Below are 24,356 nucleotides of genomic sequence, written 5' to 3'. Positions count from 1 at the left end.
ATCAATGATCCTGACTTCAGAGCATAGAGCTAAGTTCTATATTCTTATCAACCTACCTCTGATGTGACATACAAGGAATCTTCACCTCACCAGCCCTATTTTGGCAAAGACAACTGAGCTCAAGGGAGTTCTTTGACATAATATGACATCAAGTTCTTTGGCCCCTCACAAATGAGGAATGTGTTCACCACGTGTATTGATCAGCTTTTCCTTGCTGAACAAAGTGAACAAAACACTTCACACTTACAGTTTAGAGAAGAAATCATGTTGGCTCATGGTTTCAAAAGTTTCAGAAGTTTCAGTTCATGACTGATTGACTCCATTGCTCTGGAGCTGAGATGAGACAGAGCGAAGCTGCTTAGATCATGCTGGGAAGTGGGAAGGAGGAGCCCAAGAAGCATGTTCCAGGAGCATGCCCCCCGTGATCTGCTTCCTCTGACCATGCCCCATCTGCCTATAGTCTCCACCACCTATCAGTAGTCTATTCAAATAATTAAGCCCACACATTGATTAATCCACTGATGAAATTAGAGCCCTCGTGATCTAATCATTCCCTAAAAGCCTTACCTCTGGACACTGCTACCTTAGAGATCAAGCCTTCAACACATGAAACTTGGGGAACATTTTAGATCCAAACCATAGCACCAAGTTTTGCCTAAAGGTAGTTTTGATTTCATAATTAAATTTCTATTAATGATTGTTCTTCCTTGTTCACTATCTCACATTTCTTCTTTTGGATACTCATCCATATTTGTGTGTATATGTGTCTGAAAGTGAGTGCATGTACTTCCATGAGCATGTAAGCACCAGTCTGTTTTCTGGTTCACCTATTACTAACAGTCCTTTGAATTTTCTTGGTGATCTCTTGGTTGTACAATGAGGAACAATAATAAATTTCACAAAATTGTTGTGCAATGAGGAAAAGCAATGAAATTATGATATACCACAAACAAAACAGATTAAATCTTTGTGCTGAGAAACTGATGTGACTCCATTTTTGAGAAACCAGCCTCTACTTCAAAGCAAAGCCTGTCCAAGGAAGGGAGTGTGACCCTTGTCCTTGGAAAAACCCACAGAGAGCTGCTAGGCACATACCCACCCTGCTGAGTTGTTTGTCTGCAAATAACAGGAGAGATCTGCGGCACCAGGTGTCCCTGACTCAGTTAGGCTAGGTGAGGACCCATTGCAACCCCCTAACAACCACCAATCAGCATGAGACAGGGAAAAACACCTGGGATACCAGATGACCCCCCAGTAGTTTATGGTGGTTGGTAACATGTTAGGAAACCATGTAGTTTAGCACGTAGACCCCTCATGGCTTAAGCCAATCAGTTCAAACGAATCCCCCTCTTGTACTAACCATTCACACTTACCCAACTTGTCCCTGCCAGTGAATGTGTTAATCAATGTTAAGAGTTGTTGTTTGACTTTCCCGTGGTGTGAAATGATTTGCTGTGTTATGTTGTGATGCATAGAGTATCCCCCCAAAACCTATAAAATCCCACTGAACAAAGGACCGGGACTCACTCCCTGGGACCGCTGTGTTGGAAACGGTCGTGAGTCGAGGCTTGAGCTTGCAATAAAGACTCTTGTGTGATTGTATTGGATTTGGCTCCTGGAGGTCTATTGGGGTCCCCTGAATCTGGCATTACAGTGCTTAGCAATGTATCTAAATATCTTGTGAGAAGCATACAAATAAATTTTCCTGACATTATTGTGTCCTTTATGGCACGTTTAGTTTGTGTAATTTTTCCCATGGAACCAAACACCAGTTCCTATTGATTCTGGCTCATATCTCTCATATTTGTCATAACCTATGACCTCAGATGCTTGTATGGTATCAGATCTTCAAGGACAAAGATCTTTAGCTCACTCTCTCCTTATCTAGAAATAATATCAAACATTCAGTTCAGACTGAATCAGACACTATGGAAAATAAGGTACTTTAGAACTTTTTACTTGGGAATTTACCACCATGACATGTGATTTTCCTCATTCTTTTCTCAGGGATTTTTTTCCTCCCCACCAGCCTCAAAGCTATTCTGGGCCAAATGGATTTTGTTCTGAGCCATGTTTAACTATGCTCAGTTTATCCCTTTCCCCATTCTTGCCTCTTTTGTCATCTTTACAAAACCCACTAACCTTCTCTTCTTTCTGGAGCTCTTGATACAGAACTCATCACTCCATTCATAAGCTATGAGAGTTCTGGATAATTCTACGCTGAAAGATAAAAATGGTGATTTAAAGGGGGTGCAGCTGCCTACAAAATAACAAACTTTAGCATTCTAGCCCTGACGAGTGCTGGGAAACAATCCTAGGCACAGAGGAGACTCTCTAGAACTAATGGATAAATGAATAAAGGACCTGATTTTGTAAAGGCTGGAGAAAGCAAATGGTCTGTCCATCTCTGGACCTTGCCAGAGTTCTCACAAGAATCCAGTTCTTCCTGTTTCATTCAGTTCTCATAATGCTACACTGCCCAGCTTCCAGTAATTTACTTTACCTTCGGATGTCTTGCAAATGTTTATGCCTTTGGGAATTTGGCATTTAACAATGCTGTGAAGCAAGTGACCCCTCAGGCCAGACTGGTATCTGACCAAGTTGGGCTCTTGACAGATTTTTTCTTTTTTCTTTTTTTGGCAGAGCCAAAGATGTTGGCAGATTCTTTAGTTCCTCTTTCCTGCTATTAAGAAAGCATGTATTTGCTTTTAAAAATATTCTCTTCAGTTTCTTGTTAAATTAGACTAAAAAAGATTTGGATGATGTTAGCCAGGCAGATGGGTTTCTGATAATACATATTTTTAAGTACTTGTAATGTTTTCTTAGTATAAAAATAATAAATGTTAATTATGGAATATAGAGCTAAAACAAAAAGAAGGACATTAGAAATTTCATTATCCCAACCTGCCCCTAAGTTAACCATATAACTATTTGGTATATCATGCATCCAGTTGTGTGTGTATATATGTGGTGGTGAGGTGTTGCAGAGGGAGAGAGAGAAAAAGAAATATCAAGGTGACCTCCCCAGCCCCCACCTTGCCATATATATACCTTAAAGTGAATGACATTCCATGGGGAAAAAATAGTAGTGTTAGGGCAGAGAAACAAGAGATGGATGTGACTGAGGAAAGATGCTAGTGATCTACAAAGGGGGATTCAATTCAGAAAGGGTTAATCCCAGTATCCTACTGTCCAACCACAGAGCTCTCACTGGTTCTAAACCACACACTTTTTTCTTCCACCTACTTCTCATCTTTCTTGCTATTACAGTCTTTTTGTCTTGTTTCTTAATCTTTCATAAATATTGAACAAATATCTATCTGGCCTTATCATAAGTGGTAGTACAGATCCCAATTCTCCAACATTTCTATATGCCAGTAGAGAGCCATAAATATAGTCAAATAAGATGGGCTCACAGTGACTCTCTGAGAAGAGACATTCAAAAGATGAGGTTCCAAAGACAGCATCTGGGACAAGATCCATATGCTTTCCTTAAACGGATAATAAAGGAATCATGCAACTAATTTATTCCTAAGAGATGCATGTGGAATCCTCTTTGAGTGAAATCTTATCATGTCTGCAACTTACCTTAAAAACCATGAGGAACCGGGAGAGAAGAAGAGAGAAATACAATGTGGCAAATGCAACATGTAAATAATGGCTGAATCTCTCAGAAACTATATATGTATGGCTGTTTTTCTCATGCCTTTTTCAATTGTTCTGCTGGTGAACCGCTTTGCTCCACCAAGCCCTTCACTGCCATGATATTCAGCCTCACCACAGGCTCAAAAACAATGGAGCCAAGTAACCATGGACTGAAACTTCCGAAACCATGAGACAAATAAATCTTTTCTCCTTTAATTTTTTTTCTCATGTACTTTGTCACAGCAATGGAAAGCTAACACACAATATGCCTATTTTTGCATGAATTTTTTTTGTCTGCATTCCCATCTTGAATCATCAAGCTGCCAGAATACAATCTTTTTTTTTTTTTAGCAGTTTTTAAAAATTTGTTCTAATTAGTTATACATGACAGTAGAATGCATTTTGACCCATCATACATAAATGGAGTATAACTTCTCGTTCTACTAGTTGTACATGATATAGAATCATACTGGTCATATAATCATATATGTACATAGAGTAATAATGTCCAATTCACAGAATACAATCTGATATGCAGAATTTGTCTTGTCCAGTGACCCAAACCTAGATGTTCAAACATTTTTAAGTGACAATTACAATTACTTAATATTCCCTTAACCTTGCAACGAAGGTCAAACTCAAACCTTTAATTGCAAGGTATTTAAAGTTGATATGTTTTCTACAGCATTTAATCAGGTGAGAATTAAATTTAAGTGGATAATAATGTAACTGGGTGAGAAGTTGCAAGGGCACCTTCAGTAAGGCTGTTCTTTGGCCACATTTTCCCAAAGTGAAGCAAAACAGTCGTGCTGCAGCTTTAAAAAACAAACAAACAAACAAACAAAACACTCTGGTCAAATATATATAGATACTATATGTTATATCTCTTATCTTGAAGATTCCCCATTACACATTAGCAATTAAAAGTGTTATAAAGTCCTGATTTATTCTCATTTCCTCTTTTGATTCATTCTTCATTTAAGAGAGTATTGTTCAATCTCCATGTGTTCATGTAATTTCTATTCTTTTTCTTCTTTGATTTCTAACTTCATTCCATTATGATCTGATAGGATATATGGGATTATATTGCTTTTTTTCTAGCTGCTATGATTTGCTCTGTGGCCTAGAATATGGTCTATTTTGGAAAAAGTTTCATGCACAGCTAAGAAGACAAATTTAATTGTTTTGGGGTGAAATATCCTATTAATATCCATTAAGTCTATTTGACTTATAGTGTTGTTTAGGTTAGAGATATCTTTATTGATTTTATGTTTCAATGACCTATCTATTGGTATAGGGTGTACTGAAATTACTCTGTATTATTGTGTTGGGGTCTATGTGAGATTTAATGTTATTGAGTATTTTCCCCATGTAATTGGGTATGTTGACATTTGGGACATAAATGTTTATTATAATTATATCTTTTTGTTGGATTTTCCCCTTACTATTCTTGTAAGGACAAATGAGGCAAGGCACTGAAGATAGCAGGAAGCAGTTTTATTTGGCTGCAGCCAGGTTCAGAGGGCACAGCTTTGGCTGTAGTCAATCGATCCCCTGAACCCAAGTTTAGGTAGTTTCAGATTATACCCAGCATGTAAGGGGAGGGGCTCATAAGTTGACAATTTGCAGATGTTCACATAAAAACAGCTTTTTCTTTCACTGTTCTGGGCAAGTTAACCCTTCAAGGACAACACCTGAGAAGGGGAGAGCTTCTTCTCCCCTTTATTTCCTCCCCCTGTCAGTTGTTACCATGGAGCCCAATTGGTAACTTCTCTTGTCTTAAAAATGTAGATATCTCTGTGAAGCCCAGCTCAAGGCCAGAGGCCTTGTTTGCACACTTCTTCAAAGTAGATATATTTGTGAAAAACTAGTAAGGGGGTGTCCAGCACCTGGAGTGCTGATATCTTCCCGGCCAGTGGCCAAGTAAAATAGGGTAACACAAAAATAGGAAGTTTATCTACATTGAACTCTTTTGCAGATTCTTTTGCTGACAGTCCTAAAAACAGCTATGGTGAAGATTTCTGGAGAAGCTCAGTTAAGACTTTTTTGTGGAGAAGGGGGTGCCACTTCACTATGATTTAGTGCCTTCTTTGTCTCTTCTGATTAATTTTTGCTTGAAATCTGCTTTGTCAGATATGAGAAAAGCTACTCGTTCTTGTTTTCTTGGATCATATGCCTGAAATATTTTTTGCCATTCTTTTATCTTCAGCCTGCGAATGTCTTTGCCTATAAGTTGAATTTCTTGTAAATAGCATGTAGTTGGATCTTGTTTTTTGATCCACTCTTCTTTTCTGTGTCTCTTAATTGGGGAGTTGAGACCTTTAATGAAAGGAAAGAGAGGAACTGGGAGATGGGTGAGCAAGAAATGAAAGACAGACAGGTGGAGATACACATGAGAGTTTATTTGTCAGAGCTGACAAATAAAGGCCATCTCTCCATAGATGGAGAGAGGAAATACAGGCTTGGGTTGCACGACTTTTATGGGGCAGGCTCAGGGATTAGAGCTGGGTGGGTCCTAATGCAGGAGGTAAAGGGTTGGGTTGGTATGAGGGAGTGGTAAGCCTTTCTCAGAAATGCCCTTGGGTGGGAAAGCTAAACTCTTTCTTAAGATGGCGCTGTCACTTAAAATGGCCATCCGGATGCTAAGCAAGGTATTGGGAAAAGTATAAACGGCAGCCATACCCCAGAGAAAAAACCCCAACATGGCGCCTAAGCACCTCTTCTTCCTACCTTCTTCTTTTCTGCAGTGGCGCGAAAAGTTCCCGCCCGTGTGAACTCTCCCACCGGCGCCAATTTCAAATCTCTCTGGCGGGGAACCTTAGCCCCAATGAGAACTAATTCCTGGGCTCTGGAGCTGATATCTGAAAGAACTTGCCAATAAACGGGTTGCCTGCCATTTATCTAAGCCCTACCATCTCCCCCTTAGTTCTATATAAGCACACTGCTTTTTGCAATAAAATTGGAATTCTTCCAGCGAAGTGTCTTTACGTGGGGAATTCTTTCACAAGGACCTTACATTACCTCCTTTTTTGTTTGTTATTGGGCCCCTTAAGGGTCAGGGACATAGATCAATCTTCTATAGTTTCTTCCTGCTGGGAAAGGGCAGCATCTGGACCCTTGTTAGGGGAACGGGGTGTCATTGAGGCAATGGGAATGGTCAAGAGGTGCTGGGCGATGCTGACTCCAGATGGCCCAATTTTGGTGAGGGTTGGAAGTCCTGTAACAGAAGCTGGTTCATGGTTTGGTTAGGAATCCTTTGAATCTGGTCTTGAATAAATCTAATGATGCAGGGGCAAGCATTAGCCAAAGGCCTATGACAAGGAGAGAGGTCGGGAAAGGAAGTGCCCACTGGGGAAGGGGGTTACTTGGCTTCCATCCTTCAGTTCCAATGGCAGTGGGAAACTTTGAGGCCTGAAAGAGATCAGAGATAAAGGGGCATTAGTAATTGAGGTTCCCTTGATGGTAAGGAATCTGTGCTCCTTCCAAATAGCAGAGTGGGAGAGAAATATGTGGAAAGAGTATTTGGAGTCAGGGTAGGCATTGAGGGAGGCTCCCTTTGCTAAAGTGAAGGCTCTGAGGAGGGCAACAAGTTCAGCCTGCTGATTGAGCGTATTATTGAGGAGGGTAGCTGCTTGCACACCCTAGATCTGAGGAACTCCCTCCTGAAGGAAGGAAGAGCCACCTGTGATCCATGTGTATGTTGCCTGGAGCAAGGGGCCTTCCTGTATGTGGGAGGGATGTGGAAGAAGCTCCTCCAGAGTTTCAATGTATGAATGGGTAAGAGGAGAAGAGGTGGAAGAGTCCTGAGGAGTGGGGAGGAGAGTAGCAGGGTTTAAAGGTGAGCACATGTGTAAAGTAAGATGGGATCTTCCACCAGGGAAACCTGTAGAGATAAGAGGCAACAGGGGGGTAAAGAATGTAAGCCCTGTAGGGGAGGAGTTCCTTTAGGTGATGGGGAGCAAGGATGGTGAATGGGGCCCTAAAGGCAAATTTCTTTGACTTGTTAAGAAGTAGAGATAGATAAGCCATAGGGGTAAAGGTTGACCCCAACATGTGTCCAAGGACCCCTAGAGCAAATCCCTGCTTTTTAGCCACAGAAAGGAGAAATGGGCATGTGAGATCTGTCCTTTGTATTTCAATGTTAGCTCCGGTGTGGCCTTGGCCAGGGAGATTGCTGCCTAGGGCTTTACAATGTAGGAGAGTTCTGGGTCCCTTGTGTGTCTAGAAGTAGGGTCTCTGGAGGAATCCAGAGCTTTATTGGCAAGTAGAAGCTGGGCGGGAGAGCAACAGGAGCAAAGGGAAGGCTTTGTGCATGAAGAAGAGTGCTAGGTGAATGGAAGAAAGTGTGTCACAATTGTCCTGGGCCCTCAGGCCAGGATCCCTAAGTAGCTCAAATCCCCAGAGGGAAGAGCAAAGCTGATGGGAGAACATGACAAGTCACTGGCATCAATGAAAGAAAAGTGGTGCAGGACTAATCACACACACACACACACACACACACACACCCCTGGGATAAGGAGCAGGTTTATTGTTAGGAGCCTAACAAGGCTGCTCTGCAAAAAGAGAGGGACAACAGCAGCAAGGAGGGAGAGCAGGTATTGTAGTTGGGCCAGAAAATGGAGGGGGTTTTGAGATGAATGTGAATGGGCTTGTGGTGTGAGGTGATAGAAGGACTTGAAACATCCCAGACAGAATAGGGGAAGGTGCTAAGGTAAGGGTGAGGAACAGGGGAGCAGCAGGCAAGTCTGGGTGGAAGCATAAATGAGGGGAAAAGGAAAGCATAGCTCCCAACTTTGATAGGATGTCCCTTCCCATAAGGGGAACAGGGCACTGTGGAATGACCAAAAAGGAGTCGGTGAAAACTAGAGAGCCAAAGGCTCAAACAGGGATAGATGTTTGAAAGGGCTGGTAAGGTTTGCCCTCTACCTCGACAATCAAGGTCAGAGAATGAATGGTAGGCCCCCAGAACTCCTTGAGGATTGAAATAGCCCCTGTGTCTAGGAGGAAGGAGACAGGCCTACCTGAAATACGCAGAATTACCCTGGGTTCCTGCAGAGTGATGGTAGTTGTCAGGTGATGGGGACTTGGATTCATCAGTCCTCTGCAGCCAGTCCTAAGAGGTGGAAAGGGGAACCAGAAGGGCCAGATGGTGGAGGCCGCTATGGGCTCAGGGACATCAATGGCCCAGTGTCCCCCCTGATGGCATTTAGGACAAGGGCCTGGAGGATTGTGAGGCTTAGGACATGTACGAGCCCAGTGACTTGTCTGACGATATTTAAAATTGGATCTGGGTCTGGGTGGTCCCAAGAGACCCTTCCATGGGCCATTGGAACCAGGGACAGATGCTAAGGCCAGATGGATAGCTTAAGTGAGCATCTGATATTTCTGCTTCTGGGCTTTCTCTTCTTTCCTGTTATACACCTTAAAGTCCACTTCCAGAACCTCAGCTTGGGGAGTTAGGGGCCCCTTTACCTTAGTTTGGCTTTAATATCAGGGAACCTCTAAGAGAAAAAGTAGATCATTAGTAGTTGTCTCTGATCTGGAGTCTCAGGGTCCAGATTAGTATGTTGTGATAAAACCTTGGTCAGGCGATCTAAAAATGCTGAAGAGTTTTCAGATTCTATCTTGGATGATTTCCTGGAGCTTTTCATAATTGATAGTCTTATGGGCTGCCTTTCTTAGTCCTTCCATGAGGAAGTAATAAATTGGTTTCTACTAGTTATTCCTCCAGATGAATTATAATCCCAATTGGGGTCCTAATCAGGGACTGCTTCAGTGCCAATCGGATGGGCGAGGGAGGTCTGATGCACCTCAGCAGCATAATTTCTAGCTTGCTCCCAAATTCACTTGCACTCCTCAGGCAGGAGGGTCATATGGACATGGTGAAAGGTCAAATCACATGATTGGATCAGATATTGAAACTCTTTGATATTTGTGGTGGGACTTGAAGTATAGGACCCAAGCTGCTTTTTTTATCTGTGAAAGATCTGATAAAGAGAAAGGCACATGAACCAGGATTACACCATCTACCCCAGCCACCTCACGTAGAGGACACAGAGATGAAGGGTGGGCATTGGCAGCCTGTGAATGTGTGGCAGGAGGAGAGAAGTATGGAGGGGCAGAGGGGACAGTTGCTACGGTGGCTTCATCAGAAAGAGAATTGTGATATGGCGGGGACTCATCTGCTTGGTCAAATGAGGAGTTCTGGGTAGAATCTTCTGTCCCTTTGGAAGCAGGAATAAGGGAGGTGAGAGCTAAGACTTGTGCAGGAGAGCAAGAGTTGCAGAGAGAGGGCTTAGAATAGAGAGGAGAAGGCCTGAACATATGATATCTCTTTCCATTTTCCTGAACACTCACAATAGTTGAAAAGATCCCTGATAATATTAGGATCTAGAGTGATGTTAAGTGGCCATTTAGAGTTCAAAGGATATTGAGGCCAGATCTGATTGCATAAGTGGATAAGTTTTGGGGGGTTTAGGTCTGGGGTGAGAGAGAGAGAGAGAGAGAGAGAGAGAGAGAGAGAGAGAGAGACCCTGGGTTAGCCAGGAGGCAACCTAGAGGAATGGGAGAAAATGGATAAGGAGCTGCCCGTGGTGAGATGTAGGAGGTGAGTTTAGAGGTGGGGTATCCCTCAGTCTCTAGTATCACCCAGTCAAGAGGACAGTTACACTCAGGGGGTTGTCACCATCACTGGGTAAGCATCAGGGGCAGGGCCCACAAGCCATTTGGGCACCCAGCCAGGACTATGTAGGGGTATAAGCTGTAGAGATTAACCCAAGGCCAAGAGGTCTCACCAGGAACAACTCCCAATCGACCTCAGTGGTTTTTCCTCAAAACCCAGGACCTCAATAAAAGACCACCTATGGATTCAGTCGACAGTGGGATCAGCCATAGTTGTGAAAGCTGTGGCTGTAGGTGCCCCCAACCACACGGTAACCCTGGGAGTGCCTGACAATCGACAGTCACTTCATGGGACCCATAGGTTGTTTAGGTCAACTGAAAATAGGAGTCTTATCTGATATGTCTGGTGGTGGGTGCAGAGAGGGTGTTCAGCAGAATGGAGGGCGTTGTCCCACAATGGAATAAGGGGTAGGGGGCTGGGGACTCTCAGTGACCCTTGAAGAGGGAAGTGGGCACAATGGAGAACCTGATCCCAGGTTTATGCACCAATGAAAGGAAAGCAAGGAACCGGGAGATGGGCAAGTGAGAAATGAAAGATGGAGACCAGGCAGAGATACACTTGAGAGTTTGTCAGTACTGACAAATAAAGGCCACCTCTCCATAGATGGAGACAGGAAATATAAGCTTGGGTTCTACGACTTTTATGGGGACAGGCTCAGGGGTTAGAGCTAGGCAGGTCCTAATGCTGGTGGTGAAGGGTTGGGTTGTTATGGGGGAGTGGTGAGCCTTTCTCAGAAAGGCCTTTGGGTGGAAAACATTTTTTTTAATATATTTTTTTTCAGTTGAGGGTCGACACAATATTTTTATATAGTGCTGAGGATCGAGCCTAGTGCCTCACGCATGCCAGGTGAGCACTCTATCTCTGAGCCCCAGCCCCAGCCCTGGGAAAGCAAAACTTTTTCTTAAGATGGAGGCTGTCACTTAAGATGGTCGTCCAGATGTTAAGCAAGGATCTTACAATTAACATTCAGCATTAGTGTGAATATGTGTTTATGATTTCCTGCCATTTGGGTTTTTTCCTATATTTTATCCTGTCTTCATTCTCAGTGGATTATTCTTCTATTTAATTTGCTCTGTTTGGGAGGTTTGGAAATTGCTTTTTAGATCCTCTGTGTACAGTTTATCTTTGAGTATTCTTTGTAGTGCTGGTTTGGTGCTCATTAATTATTCTTATCATAGAAAGTTTTTACTTCTCCCTCAAATTTGAAACTGAGCTTTGTGAGGTATAGTAAACTTAGCTGGAAGTTGTTTTCTTTTAGGGCTTGAATATGTCATTTCAGGCCCTCCTTTATTTTAGGATCTGAACTGAGAAATCATAAGTAAGCCTTATTGGTTTGCCTCTAAATGTGATGTGATGTTTCTCTCTTATGGCTTTTAATATTCTTTCCTTATTTTCTATGTTAGGCATTTTGATTACAATATGTCTTGGTGAGCTTCTTATTTGACTAGATCTATTTGGGGTCCTGTAAGACTCCTATATATGGATGTCTATCTCATTTATGATATGGGTAAAATTTTCTGAAACTATCATTGAAGATGTTAATTATGCCTTTGCTTTGTATCTTCTTGTACTCTTCTATCCCAATAATTCTCAGGTTTGGACTTTTAAAGTTGTCCCAGAGCTCTTGTATATTCTGGTAATGTTATATAATTTTTTCCCTTTATTATTTCCTGTGTACTCAAGATCTTATAACCTGTCTTTGATGCCTGCAGTTCTGTCTGCAAGAGCTGAGGTTTTATTTTCTATGTAATCTAATCTATTAGTGATGATTTCAAATGAGTTTTAAATTTGATTGATTGTATATTTAGTTTCTAGGAGTTCTGCTTGGTTTCTTTTCACCATTTCTGTTTTTTTTTATTAAAGTGGTCTTTTATCTCCTGTAATTTCTCTCTTAATTCCTTCCTCAGGTCTTCTTTTTGTTCATTGAACATTTTGATAATCTGGTTTTTTTTTTTTAATAATCTTTCTCTGAATTTTTGCCTACCTCACTGTTGGTATGATCTTCTGTTTAGGGATTGCAGATTTTGAGGGGAAGATTTGTTTGCCTGTTTTCTCATGTTTTCAGAGCTCATGGACTTGCACGTCAATTGAAGTGGATTCCTCTATTTTTTCCCCCACATGTCCTTTAAATAATTATCTTATTGTTCTGAGACTTCTCTCTGTTTTTGATGTATGCATAGATGCAGAAGAGTGGGACCTGAATTCCTTCTCTAATTGTTCCTCCTTGGGTCCTTGTTAATGGTTTGGAGTTTTTGTCTCCTTACTTCTTTGAGTTTGCAGTAATGTCAGGGAATGTTGTTCAGCAGCAGAGCCTCTAACATGTGAACATTTAGTGTCCCTGTAGGTTCTCAGCATCTCACTGAATTGGGTGAAACAAACAGTAGTAATAATCATCACAAACAACAAACATTACACAATTTTAAAGTAAACATGCAGATCCTGCTATGACATCTTCAACATTAATTGCCACCAATAAAGAGGAATGGTGGGTTCAGCAGTTGTCAACAGTGAAAACAATAACTGTGAACTAGCTCTGGCTTTAAAGCAAAAAGCCAGTGTTAACTATATCATCCACAGCAGTAATGATTGTATTAGCAATAATGGTGGGGGACTATAAACCAATTAGTTCTAAAAGATGGTGAATATGATATCAGTGATGAGAATCAATCAGGGCTGAGTTCCCCATTTCCCCAGATATTGAAGATCGAACACCTAAGAAATGTCAAGGTGAGTGTAGAAAGTGAGTTTTATTTAAAGGATAGAAGAGAGATAGACTTTTCCACTGAGAAGGGGTCCCAGAGCTGGGTGTCCGTGGGAGGAGGTGAGTCTTGTTTTCTTATAGTTTCTAGGTTTCTTACTTCTCATGCCCCTCCTTCTATCCTGCCCATGCAACAAAAAGGCAGGAAGGGGGGCAAACCAGGGATATCTCTCCCCATTTTACATTGAGAGAAGCAGGATGGGAGCCACATAGGGAATATTTATTAACAATTCCCTCCTGGGAGGAACAATGCTCTAGGCAGGCGACTTTGGCCACAGGTGAGGGGGATGCATCCTGAAGGTATTAACATTCTATTTCCTTTGAATCAGCTTCCATCTCTCCAACCCGCTCTCTATCTATACTGACTGCCTGATCTTTGTTCTTGCTTCAAAAATACAATTTAGGGGAAAAAGAAATGTGTTAGGAAGTTAGAAAAGATTTTGCTATTTCAAAAAGTGAACAGAGAGAATGCAGAAGAGACGTAGCAGGTAGTGTTTATGCAGAAGGAGGGGAAAACAGAAGAAGCAAGGTATTGGCGGGAAGAGAGAATTTGTTAGCAGGAGAAGATGAGAGAGAAGGAGAAACAAGAGAAATAAACAAATGAAAATAATACAAAACCATACCGAAATATACAATACAAAAAACTTGAACACTCAAAAGACAATGCTAAGGAAATAGAATTACATAATCCAGGCACAGTGGCACATGCCTATAACCCCAGAGACTTTGGGAGGCTGAGGCAGGAGGATTGCGAATTTGAAAACAGCCTCAGCAATTTAGCAAGGCTTGTAAGCAATTTAGGGAGTAAAGGACAAGGAGAATAAACTACAGGACACGCTCCAAACTACAGCTGTTCCCCCACCCACCTCCTGCCACCTATCTGTAGGGAGATGTCTGTGGCAAATTGGAGCTTTTGTCGTTTAGAAGCCCAGGCCTCAGCCTGAGGGAAGGCAGGAAGGGAAAATGGGAGAACACCAAGTCTTGCCAACTTCTCCCATGATCTGGCTCTGCTAAACCCTAGAAAACTCAGACCCTTGTTGTAGTCCATCACCATTTTCTCTCCTGAAAATATGCCCCTCTGCTGCTTAACAAAAGCATCACTGATCCATGGAAGTCTGTCCCCATTTAAGTTGTTTTTGTTTCCAGGGAGACCCTGTCTCAAAACAAAAGAAAAAAAGAAAGTGCTGGAGATGTGGCTCAGTGATTGATAAAGCACCCCAGATTCAATCCCCAGTACCAAAATAAATAATAGTAATTACATTATTGATACTGCCAGTTACTGATGACGAGTTCGGCTTCGTCACGTGTTGAAGTATAACATTAGAGAAGCAGGCCAAGGCGAGCATGTAAAGCACAGTTTATTTATAAGGGGATAATATAGACTTCTCCTGGGAGGGAGAAGGGGGCACATGCGCGGGCGTGCGCGTGCGCGCGTGCGCGCGCGCGCGCACACACACACACACACACACACACATAGAAAGAATAAAAAAAAATTAAATTCGAAAATTAAAAAAATATGTTAATATATTTTTTAAATAAATTTTAAAAATTAGTGAAGACTGAAGAAACCTTCTCCACTGAGGTGGTCAAAATAATTGTCTGTGTCCATTAGTCTTTCTTTCAATTCCTTGTATGTACTGAGAGAGGGAGCAAGGAGTGGGACAGGTTAACCTCTTTTTGTGTTGCTCTGAGAATTACCAGTTGTGATGTCTTAAGATTGAAGCTGTTCGATGTAAGAGTCGGCTTTGCTTCTCACCGGTATGATGTGGGATGGGTTAGGACATATTGTCAGTTGGCATTTTGTCCATTTGGACCACTCTGATACACTCCTTGGATATTGCTTTTGGAGCTTTCTGTGAGGGGAGTTCCAGAAAGTGGGCTTAGATCTAATCAGGCCTCAGGGGTTTTGCTGTGTTATGGGCCAGGCTATATGGGCAATGACTAAACAGACTCCATTTTACCCTGAGACTCCATGTCATGTAAGAAATGTTTCTCCCATGGGAACACCACGCCTCTGTACCTATCAACATTTGCTTAGCAGACATGTTTGCCAACATAAAATGGCAATTCTTATACAATGTAAAATGTTTTCTCTTTGGTTTTGTAAGGGTCCGGCGAAGCGTCGGAGAAAGAGACCACCAAGTGACCACTCATGCAATTGGCAGAAGGGGATTTATTGATCTAGCATGCTAGGGCTCCGTGCCCACTCAAGAAGGGAGAACAGCCCAGAGCCCAGAGCAGGGGTTGTGCAATGCTTAAGTACACTTTTTGGGGAGGGCGGGACTTTACATACATCACAGTCTCCTTTAACAAATCATCATACACTGCGGGAAAATCAAACAACAATTCTGAGACATGATTAGTTCATACATTGGCGGGAACAGGTCGGGCGGGGGTGATAGGTCAGTTCTAAAGCGGGGTACACATTCAAACTGATTGGTTCAGGCCCTGCAATGCCTACGTGCAAGACCACACAGAGCCCTTAAGTTATTAAACAACCAGGCGGTCAGGGGAAATATTTACTGGGCAGTTCCAAGCATTGTCTTAACAGCTACAGGAATTTCAGGTTTTGCATGTAGCATAGGAACTTAACAATACCTAGTCCTTTACATTTTAACTCAGGCCTTGCAGCTTAGAAACTTTACAATGCCCGGTCTTTTACACTTTAACTTTTACACTTTAACTTCAATTTCTTTTACCCTTACAGTTCCCATTTTTCTTGAACAATGTATCTTGTCAGAGACTGATTGTCTACACATTCTTTAACTTGTACTCAACTAGGGTCATTTTGACACACTTCCCCTTCTGCTTATTATTTTAGATCTCACGATGTTTGTTTATGGTCTTGAGTCATGACAAGAGCCACTTATGATTAATGGACTGACATGCTTTACTTATGGTATAAAAGGTGTACTCAAACAGGGGAGCCGAAGGGTGCAGACTTGTGAATCTGGACCACCAGCTGGTGAATAAATATTCCCTCTCCTGCTTGAAGATCCACTCGGTGATTTATTGCAATGTTCTGGCAACGGTTGGGTGGCACCTTCTTTAGGAAGACTAGCTTGACCTGCCCCTAGGGCTGGACAGTATTTGATCTCTTCTGTAGTTCTGGTCCTCAGGAGCCTCCCAAGAAATCCAATCATAAGATGGGGTGGGGGCAATCTTCCTCCCACTGCTGTCTAGGAGCCCAGCCTTCTGGGGATTAGTCCCTGAGCATGTTCACTGTCGCCTGCTCCGACTCCCAGACACTTCAGTTGGTCAAGTGAGCCACCAGACACAAAGGAGAAGCGAGTGGGACTCCCCTTCACCTTTCCATGTGGAAATCCCCTGGGTATAGTCTACTCCCCACTGTTTCACTCTCACTCCACCAGGCCCAGCCTGGGTCTCTAGATTGGCAGCAGCCAGGAAATTGTGGCTGTGCTGTTTTTTTGTCCCCCAGCCCCACCCTGATCCCACAGATGCCAAGATAGCCCACTTGCCCCAGGATGGCTCCCGCATCATCTCTCTGCAGCCAGTTGAGATATGGAATGTGCGTTTCAAGTGCTAGTGTGTCGTGTAGCCTCTGGATCAGCTAAGATTAGGCAGCATATTTTATCTTAGGCTTTAAGACTGTGTTGCCCGTCCCTCTGCCTAAGGTGAATCCCCACTGCCATCTGCAGGGTAGCTGCCTTAGCTTTGGTATATTCTTTCTGATTTGCTTATTGTACTCAAATTTCTGAGTCCTTAAGCTGGTTTGAGTATCTAATATTAAAATTTTAGTGAAATCCCTCTCTCACCCACCTCACTGAGGAGCTATCCACTGGCTGCTTTGGTCCCACGCCACAGTGCAGCTTGAGATGCGGCCTTCCTTTACTCTGCCATCCTCCAACTTCCTGTAGGTAAATTTTAGAAGGCAAACAATTTTACTGCTTTGCTTCTTTAAAATACGTATTTCTCTGGGCTGCGGTTGTAGTTCAGTGGTAGAGTGCTTACCTAGTACATGTGAGGCACTGGATTCGATCCTTGGCACCACATATAAATAAATTAAATAAAGGTATAAAAATACAATAACATTATTGAAAATATATGTCTCCATAAAGCAAAACTTTCAAAACTATATTATGAATTTATAGCAGGCAGTTGATATATATAGATATATCCGTATATCTATATATTGTAAGGGTAAAAGAAATTGAAGTTAAAGCGTAAAAGTTAAAGGGTAAAAGACCGGGTGTTGTAAAGTTTCTAAGCTGCAAGGTCTGAGTTAAAATGTAAAGGATTAGGTATTGTTAGGTTTCTGTGCTACCTGCAAAACCTGAAATTTCTGTAGCTGTTGAGACAATGCTTGGAACTGCCCAGTAAATATTTCCCCTGACTATTGGTTGTTTAATAAGGGCTCTGTGTGGTCGCATGTAGGCATTGCAGGGCCTGGACCAATCAGTTTAAATGTAACTCCCTCCTTAGGAATGACCTATCACTCCAGCCTGACCTGTTCCCGCCAATGAATGAACCAATCATGTTTAGGAGTTGTTATTCAATTTTCCCGTGCCTCATGATGATTTGTTCTGATGTATACAAGGCCCTCCGCCCTCCCCAAAAAGTGTATTTAAGCAGTGCTCAGCCCCGGCTCGGGGCTCTGGGCTGCTTTCCCTTCTTGAGTGGGCACGGAGCCCCAGCATGCTGGTTCAATAAATCCCCCTTCTGCCAATTGCATGAGTGGTCACTTGGTGGTCTCTTTCTCCGACATTTCGCGGGATCCTTACATTATATCAAGACTAAAATAAAAGATAGTGAGTCAACAAGTCTATTCTATTGAAAAATTAGTATAATGTTAATTCTAAGTAGATATTAAGGGTAATTATAACCCATGAAGCAACCACTAAAAATTTAATGGCAAGTGGTGGCAAAAAAAAAAAAATAGAGTAACTAAAATGGAATTCTAAAAAAAATTCAATTAAGGACCCACCCCATTCGGTAGGAAAAAAGAAACAAAAAAAAAAAAACAGATGGGAAAACTAATAGTAAAATCAAACTACATTAATATTTAAGTTAAAGGTAAAGTAAGCAGAATTAAAAGAGATCATAGACATAGATTTTTTTGAAAACAAGACCCTCTATGTTGCTTATTAGAAATGGAGATATAAGTAGACTGACATGAATGGATAGAAAAGATATAATATCCAAATAGTAAGCATAAAAATATGGAGTAGCTGTATTCATATCAACTAGCACAGAGGTGAAGACAAATACTATTTTCAGAAATAAGGAAATGTAAATGGAAAAAAAGATCAACTATAATTGGACTTTGTAAATATTCCTCTTTCAAAAATTGCTGAATCATTGAAACAAAAAAAATCAATAAAGACAGAAAATCTCAACATTATATGAATTTCCTTGAGTTAATTGCTGTCTATAGAAGGCTACACACAGCAACTGCAGAATTCATATTCTTTTTAAGTGCATATGACATGTTCAGCATGATAAACCACATACTGGGCTATAAAACAAGTCTCAAAATATTTATAAAGATTGAAACCATATAGAATATGCTCTCTGATTAGAATGGAATTAAATGGAAAATCAGTAAGATATTTAGAAAAACCTATTGTGGAAATTGACACACTTATAAAGAAGGGAAATTAGAAATCAATGAAATAGAAAAGAGAAAACAATTAAGAAAATGAACAAAGCTCAAAGTTTGTTCTTTGAAAAAAGCAAACTAATAAATGCCTAGGTAGACTAATCAAAATCAAAGTAGAAAAAGTTGGTAATATCGGGAATGAAAGAGAGAATATTTTTATAGATCATACAGATTTTGAAAAGAGAAGGGAATATAAGTAATTTTACTCCCACAAATTTATTCCCACAGAAACAGAAATCCTTATGAAAATATTAGCAAATCTAAATTGGGTCTGGTGGTATGCACTTAAAATCCCAGCACTAAGGAGGCTGAAGTGGGAAGATCAGTTGAGCCCGTGAATTCAAGACCAGCCTGGGCAACATAGTGAGATTTTGTCTCCCAAAACAACAACAACAAAAAACCAACAATACTAATCCATCAATATATAAAAAGGATAATGCATAACGATCAAAGGAAGTTTAGAATGGCAAAGTTGGTTCAATATGCATAAACCAATGTATGCCACCAAATTAACAGAATCAGTAGAAAAAAAAAGTGATTATTTCAGTAAATGCAGAAAAAAAATCATTTAACACAATTTAACACTCATGACTTAAAAAAGAAAGAACTCAGGCCATATGCAGTGATGCACGCCTGTAATTGTAGGTTGCTTGGGAGGCTGAGGCAGAAGGATCATGAATTCAAAGCCATCCTCAGCAATGGCGAGGTGCTAAGCAATTCAGTGAGACCTGTCTCTAAATAAAAATACAAAATAGGGCTGAGGATGTGTCTCAGTGGTCGAGTGGCCCTGAGTTCAATCCCTGGTACCACCTCCCCCCCCAAAAAAAAACAACACCTCAGCAAATTAATATGCCTCAATCTGATGAAGGTCATGTAAGACATCTTTAATAATAAAATATTGAATGTTTTCCCTCTGTTATAGTGAATAAACTAAGAATGTCTGCCTATTCCAATTGGCTGGTGTTTGCAACAGTTTGAAATACACCAAAAATTTAAGATAGACTATTTGATTCAAAAAAGGCTAGGTAAGCAGAAATATTATAAGACAAATGTACCAAATTGTTAATCATAGACTGTGAGTGGTGGCTGTGTGCGTGTTTACTCTATAATTCTGTCTGCTTTTCTGTATGCTTAAAAATGTTTATAAGATGTTGGGGGAAAAGGCTGCAAGATCCCATATTAGAAAAACTTGTTTTCCAAACTTCTTTACTCATCAACAACAACAATAAACAAACAAACAAACAAAACCCACAAAAAACTCTTAAAGAAAATGAAATAAACATTACAGAGCATGCTCTGGAAAACAGCTCCTAGGTAGATTTATTTCTGACTCCATTGAATATTTAAGATAAGAATGGCATATTATTTATTCAAACATTCCAAAATGCTGTGGCTTAAAATGACAACTATTTATTATTTCTGTGAGATGGTTGGAGCTCAGCTTGGTAGTTCTTTTGCTGACCTCGCTTGGCATCTGAGCTCAGCTGGGGCTGGAACATTCAAGAAGACCTTTCATTCTTTAAGATCTCTCTGTGAGTGACTTTAGTCCTTTAGTGGACTCTTCTAGACTTCCTCAAAAGCATAATGGCTGGACTCCAAGAGGAGAAACCAGAATCTAATGTTTCTCTAAATGCTTGGGCTCAGATTTTCAGAATGTCACTTATTCTACATTCAATTATTAAAGGAAGACAAAAGGTCAATCCACATTCAAGAGAAGACAGACTTCACCTCCCAGCATGAGGAACAGCACGTATATATCTGGAGAACTGATGGTGGCCATCTCTGGAGGTATCTGTAAGCGCAAAATGATGGATGCAGACCTCAACAAATCAGGGAAGCCGCTTATTCATTGGCGGGCTCAGGCAACATACGGGTTCATTTCCTGGATGAGAAAATGGCTGTCAGTTACAGAGGGGATTTTAGTTTCATAGGATACAATGAGGGTGACTTAATCATTGGATACTTTGGACATACCATTCGGACAGGTCAAAAAGTTGTATAGGTTACACTCAGGAGAGCAGTTGAAAAGGTTGAAACTCATCTGGAGAAATGGCATTATGGGCCAGGCTCTGTGGGCAACAACCAAATAGACTCCATTTTACCCTGAGACTCCATGTCATGTAAGGAACGCGTCTCCTGTGAGAAAACTCCGCCTCTGCCACCCTGATCCTGCTTAGCACACCCTGCCTAGAAATTCAAATGTTTCTGTTCTTCTTATACAATGTAAAATTGTTCTCTTTTTGGTTCCCATTTTTTCTTGGACAATGTACCCTGTCAGAGAATTGTTGCCTAGACATTAGGAACCATTCTAATGGAACCAGAATTTCCATTCAAGGCAAAGATGTGTGTGCCTTACTAAAGATGCTTAAAATTTATAAATGAATAGATGGTTATTTATAATTCAAAGCAATCTTTTTTTGGAGGGAGTGGGTACCAGGGATTGAACTCAGGGGCACTCGACCACTGAGACACATCCCCAGGCCTATTTTGTATTTTTATTTAGAGACAGGTCTCACTGAATCGCTTAGCACCTCGCCATTGCTGAGGATGGCTTTGAACTCGAGATCCTCCTGTCTCAGTCTCCCGAGCTGCAGGGATTACAGGCATTTACCACCGTGCCTGGTGCCTGGTAGCAATCTTTGCTTTCTAGATCACAGAGATTTTCTAAATAGCAGGTTCCAAAATGTACTTGTAAGGGTGGAAAAACAGGATTTCCTACCCATCATAAAGTATCGTGGCTGACACCCCCGTACCCAAGGTCAGGTTAACAAGAGAAAAGCACAACAAATTTATTTGATCATAATTTCAAGTGGCACAGGAACTTTCAGAAATGAAGACTTAAAGGCCCAGGGTGAACTATCTGTTTTTCTGTTTAGGTTCAATAAATCATGGACAACTGTGTAGAAACTGATTGAACAAAAAGGTATGAAATAATAGTAATAGACTTTGGTATATGTTGGGGAGATAGCAAGGCCTGTTCAGATTCTTTCTGGTGTCTTTATGAAACATTACTTCCTTTCAAATATGGGGCATGACTTTTCTGGAATGGGGGTCTTAATATCTACAATCAAAACAAGGTAAGTAGTGAGAGTTTCTTTTATAACTCTTACTCCAAAAAGTGTGTGTGTGTGTGTGTGTGTGATTAGAGTAATATTTTTAGGTTTTATGGCTGGCTTCGGGGGAAAAATTTTTCTAATTTCTATGGCTTGCCTCAGGGAAGAATAGGGGCGAAATGGTTGGGGGTAGGGTGGGGATGAGACAAACTTTGCTTCTGATGTTACCAAACTCAGGTCCTGCTGCTCACTACTCAAAAGTAAATACTCAGGCTGGGATTGTGGCTCAGTGTAGAGTGCTTGCCTGGCACATGTGAGGCACTAGGTTCTATCCTCAGCACCACATTAAAAAAATAAATAAAATAAAGGTAGTGTATCCATCTACAACTAAAAAAAAAGGCAAGGCCAGGCATAGGAGTGCACGCAGTTTGGGAAGCTGAGATAAGAGGATTGAGGGTTCAAAGCCAGCCTCCACAAAAACTGGCACTAAACAACTCAGTGAGACTCTGACTCTAGATAAAATTCAAAATAGGACCGGGGATGTGGCTCAGTGCCCCTGAGTTTAATCCCAGGTACCACCCCCCCCCCCAAAAAAAAAGTCAATACTCATGAGACGGAGTTTGTGGAAAGGAAATCAAGTTTATTCAAGGGCCAGCACCCTGAAAGATGGAAGAGGCAATAATCCTCAAAGCTCCATCTTGAGGACTTAGGCAAATGAAAGGGCTTCTATGAGGAAGAAAAGAAGGTTTCTCTTTAGAATTTAAAATGCTATACAAAAGGAAGGGATGCAACCTTGTAAAAAGCAAAGGACAACTTGCAAAGAGAGTGGCGACTGTTACACTGAGGTCTCCACTTTAGGGTGTCATTTTCTAAGCTCCAAGACACTAGTGTTGGCTTTAGGGTATAGTGGAAAGTATTCTGAATTTAAGAGTCAGGAAACGCAGGCGATTGTCCTGACTGCTACTTACCAGCTAGATGCAAAATTGACCTTGGAACCTATTTGTAAAGCAGGATTAATAGTAACTCCTCACTAAATTTTATTTAGTGCCAAAAAAAGAGACAGAGATCTCTCTGATTCCCAGAAGAACAGTCTCCAAAGGAATTGGAACTGGATTCAAAGCAGCTCTGAGGAACCCTCAGCAGGACTTCATGGATCTTCACTCTAATACCTGCCATTGATGTAATTTTGGCTGCCCTATGCAATACCGCTCCACAGTGACTGTTTCCTGTCGTGAACTATAGTCTTCCTCTCTGCCCTTGGTACTTTCTCGTTTATTATATATTTTTATGATTTCTCATCATTTTAGCCTGCCATGAACTACCATGGCCCTACCTCATTGTCTAGACCAGGGACTAGCAAACTTTTAGCCAAATGTGGCCAAGTATGGCCTGCCATCTGTTTTTGTAAATAAAGTTTGGTTGGAATGCAGTCATACTCAAAAATTCATTAATGTATTGTCTGTGGACCCTTTGGGCTACAATGGCAGCATTGAGTAGTGGTAACAGCCCTGCACAGTTCACAAAACTTATGTGACTCTTTTTTTTTTTTTTTTAATTTTTTATTGTGGGTTGTTCAAAACATTACAAATTTCTTGACATATCATATTCCACACTTTGATTCACGTGGGTTGTGAACTCCCACCTTCACCCCATACACAGATTGCAGAATCACATCATTATGTGACTCTTGATCTAGACTATTTCATGGCCCTTTTCTCTAGCATTCTTTTAGTTTTGTTTTCATTGATGTGTGTGTGTGTGTGTGTGTGTTCGTGTGGTGCTGGGGTTCAAACTAGGATTTCATACAGGTGGGCAAGTACTCTATTACTGAGCTACACCCCCAACCCCTCACTGATATATTCTTGAAGTATTTCTTAGTTCAAGTTCTTAGAAGAGAGAGAAGCAATATGGTTACCCTCTTTTCATGCAGGCCAGTTTATGGTATGTTCCCAGCTTTGGAGAGGCTGAATATGGGTTGCATGTCCTTTTCCACCTTGTTCAATTATTGTAGCTGAAGAGATATAGGTAATACATAGTCAGTAAATCAGATCTGCCTTAGAAGGAGGGACTGGGGTATAGTGGGCACTATGATCAACATGGTAACCCAAAGTTAAATTAGATAATATTTGTAAAGTTATATGGTAATATGCTCCAATCATATATCTTTATAAAGTGTTAAAAGTACTTGCCAAGTATGAAATGAAATATAGTACCCTTGAAATTAATAATATAAATCTGTGACAAAATGTGATACAACATAAGACTTCAACTCACATATGCCCTGCACTACTGCATAAAACTGGACATAATATTACAGTGCTGTTATAACCACAGACAAAAAATACCATGAATATTTCCCATCAGATAAAATGCAGGTGAAGAAAAGCAGGCCCAGATGAGCCTTAGTGTTAAGATAGCATGAGTTTGGGCACTACTTAGATGCTAATAACCCTTGTTTTTCTAATTTTGGAAAACAAACCAACTAACCAGTTCATCCATGAAAATTATGAACTTTCTCAATGAATAACTACTGTAAACACAGAGTTCTGTAATGACCAGTATTTTAATAGGCTCTTCTTCCATGATTTTCCAACTTAC

Source organism: Marmota monax, unplaced genomic scaffold (genome assembly GCF_021218885.2).
Source record: "Marmota monax isolate L192 unplaced genomic scaffold, Marmota_monax_Labrador192_F-V1.1 WCK01_AAM20220418_F8-fsc00007, whole genome shotgun sequence".
Classification (NCBI taxonomy): domain Eukaryota; kingdom Metazoa; phylum Chordata; class Mammalia; order Rodentia; family Sciuridae; genus Marmota; species Marmota monax.
The sequence above is the reverse complement of the archived record's forward strand: the minus strand, read 5'-3'. Positions refer to the sequence as shown.